At 41.7% G+C, this 2,828-nt stretch overlaps 1 protein-coding gene across 3 annotated transcripts in view; it reads left to right on the forward strand.

The window, feature by feature from the left end:
• Nucleotides 1–1,948: 1,948 nt before the first annotated feature.
• Nucleotides 1,949–2,828, forward strand: part of SEC23B (SEC23 homolog B, COPII component) — a 45,742-nt gene continuing 44,862 nt past the window's right edge. For 2 of the 3 annotated variants that reach the window (XM_019653132.1, XM_019653130.1), the window contains exon 1: nucleotides 1,949–2,425. The gene's annotated coding sequence lies outside the window, so the exon portion shown is untranslated. Of the gene's footprint in view, nucleotides 2,426–2,526; nucleotides 2,690–2,828 lie in introns of those variants that run through there. The other variant, XM_019653131.1, reaches the window with a different exon arrangement.

The raw sequence follows: 2,828 nt of genomic DNA on the forward strand, positions 1-2,828 counted from the left end.
GAGATTACTGAGTGAACTTTCTTTGGAATGCTGGGAATCTTTTAAAGGAACTTCTGGGGTCATCTGATCGCAAGGGTGTGTGCCTTTATCTTTGACTAAACTATTTTATAATTCTGTAGAGACAGAAATTAACTTACAGAAAATGGATAATAAAACAAATATTTCCTGCCCATAACAATGCAAATGATCCCTGTCCACAACAATGCAAATGAATTTTGTGTGGTAGAGAATGTCTCTATAAATCAAATTTTTCTTTGAACCAGTTTGAACGTCCTTACTGGTTCCCTTATTAGTGAATGAGTTATGTAGAATCTTTGACACATTTTCATTTTATATTTGGATGAGGGCTATAATTTTACCTTTTTAAAACTTTAACAATTTTGGAGGTTTCACCAGCATCCCAATGGATTCACCTGACAAAGCCAGGTAAATCATGTTGCTGAAGAACATGAAATTAGGTTAGTGCATCTTTTAAAGGAGCTCTGATTGGCTTATGGAGATAAATACACACTTACATAAATCATCTATTCCTAAAATTCCCATAAGGAAATTAAACATCGAATACTTTAAATGTGCTAGACTTAAAAATATACATCCTTTTTACATAAATTTCTAGTACAGAAAGAATCCAGGTTCAAATAATGAAAGCAAATCTCTGCCAAATGATATTTTAATGTTTGGTTAAAAAAAACACAGCTATGTTTTTTCTCAGTGTGAAGTATAATACAAGTGTGTATTTTAATTCAGCTTGTTTTCTTACTGAGAATTCATTTGAATTTCCTAAATTTATACAAGTGTAACGATGAAATGACTTAACATTACTCTTACATGTTTTAGGAACATGAAAAATGTAAATTAGCTCAACAAAACTGAGTGAGTATGCTGACAAACTTTTTTTTTAGATTTAAAATTTTAATATCTAAGTACATAATTATATACAATGAGCATACACTACATTTAAAATTAGAAAAACAAAACATCTTAATAGCTGCCTGGTCCCATGTTCTAACTACTAAGCATCACGTATAGGGGCTTGATGAATTTATGAAATGTCTACAAAGTACAAAGCACTTAATGTAAGTATGCTGAGGAGCTGTCCAACACTCTCCAAACTTTATGGCTGTATTCTTCCAACCGTTTAGAGAAAAAGTAATAGCGAGCAAAAATGAATTCAACTTCCAAACATTTATGAAGCTTAGCTAATACAACTTAATTTGTCCTTTTTGTCTTAATTTCTCTATTCTGTACATTTTGATCAAGCTGACAAACTTTTTATATTAAGTGTTCCATAACACATCGACTTAAACGAATATTTATTATCTGTAACCTTAAAACTGTACTAATATTAAATTGATTTAATCGTAGGCCTGCTTGAAGTGAGTCAGAAGACTTCGGTTCTAGTTCCAGCTCAATCACGAAACAGGTGTCATTTCACTTGAACGTTCTAAATATGTTCTAAGCCTAATATGTTCTAAGGCCTAAATATGTTCCAAGCACAATTTTAAGTTTATGTAGTTTTGCTTATTTTTATAAGCTACAGAGAGGCTATATATCTCTGGGTCATTTTTCATTTTTGCTTTTTAAAGAAAGCGTAAAAACGGTTGTGGTGACTGTAGAAGTTGCGCTCTATGTAGTTACGAGGTTTTTTGGTCTCCTAACGTGCTTGATTATGACAGTTCTCAATTATTTACCTCTTCATAGAAAGATGACAAAGATAAGCAAAGAGGAGTTGTGCGCTAGAGCCAGTCTCCGCAAAGCGCTACCATCAGAGCGAGCGAGCGGCGGAAACCTTCTAACGGGATGAAGTACTATCAAACCTGTGGAATTCACAATGAAGCTTAACTAGACCGGAAGGCCAGGCCCCACAGAGAGGTCTACGTAAGTAAGCCTCTTCACCCTCACCGCCCCTACACTCCCTCCGCCCCGCTCCTTCCCACACGCTGATGCCTCCTTCCGGCCAGCTTCAGTTTCCTCCACGCTGCGCCTCTCCTTCTTCCGGGGCCACACGTCATCCTTCTCGCTTCTCGGTAACTAAGGAGATGAGGGAGACTTCCCACTGAGACCTGCGGACGTCATATTGGATCGGGGCGAACCACTGAGGCGTGTTGGCTGAGCCTAGGAATCAGTACGGCAGGCGCCGGGTATTCTAAAGCAGAAACGTTTAGAGGTGAACACGGAGAGAAGTGTGTGCTGAGAAAATGGTTTTGTAGAGCGAGGCTCGTCTGTCGCGCCCCCTTCCAAGATGGCGGCGCGGCTTTTCTGAGTCTCTTGCTTCCGCTCGTCAGCCGAGGAGGCGCTCTTTGATTGGCCGTGGGGCGGCGTGACGAACAGGGGCACTGACCAATCGGCTGAGAGCTGAGCTGGACTTGGTGGTGGGAGCCGGAGCCGGTATCTTGTAGGTGGAGGTGCGGTGGGCTGCGGCCAGGTGAGTGGCTTGGGCCAGGTGAGTGGGGAGCGCAGGGAACGGAGGTCCGAGGGCATGGCCTTGCGTCTGTGTAGGGGACTTGGTTTGCTTCCGGGGTGAGGCCCTTTCCCGGCGGTCAGAGAAACCGAGGGAATCAGTGACCCAGGGGTCTTCTGAGAGACGGTTTCCCTCCTCGGCGGGGCAGCCGTTTGGCTTCTGGCCCCAGAATCGCTGGGTGCGGAAGGACCCAACACCCTTTTTACAATTGTGGAACTCGAGATTCAGGTGAAATGACTTCTGTTTCTTGACTGAGCTGGAACTAGAATCTAGGTCTTTTGACTCCCTTCAAGGATTAAGCCTTTACTTAAACTGGGCCACTGTGTACTGAAAAGTTATGGCTTGGGATAAGAGTGGCTCCGATTTT

This window comes from Hipposideros armiger, unplaced genomic scaffold (assembly GCF_001890085.2).
Source record: "Hipposideros armiger isolate ML-2016 unplaced genomic scaffold, ASM189008v1 scaffold_195, whole genome shotgun sequence".
Lineage (NCBI taxonomy): Eukaryota > Metazoa > Chordata > Mammalia > Chiroptera > Hipposideridae > Hipposideros > Hipposideros armiger.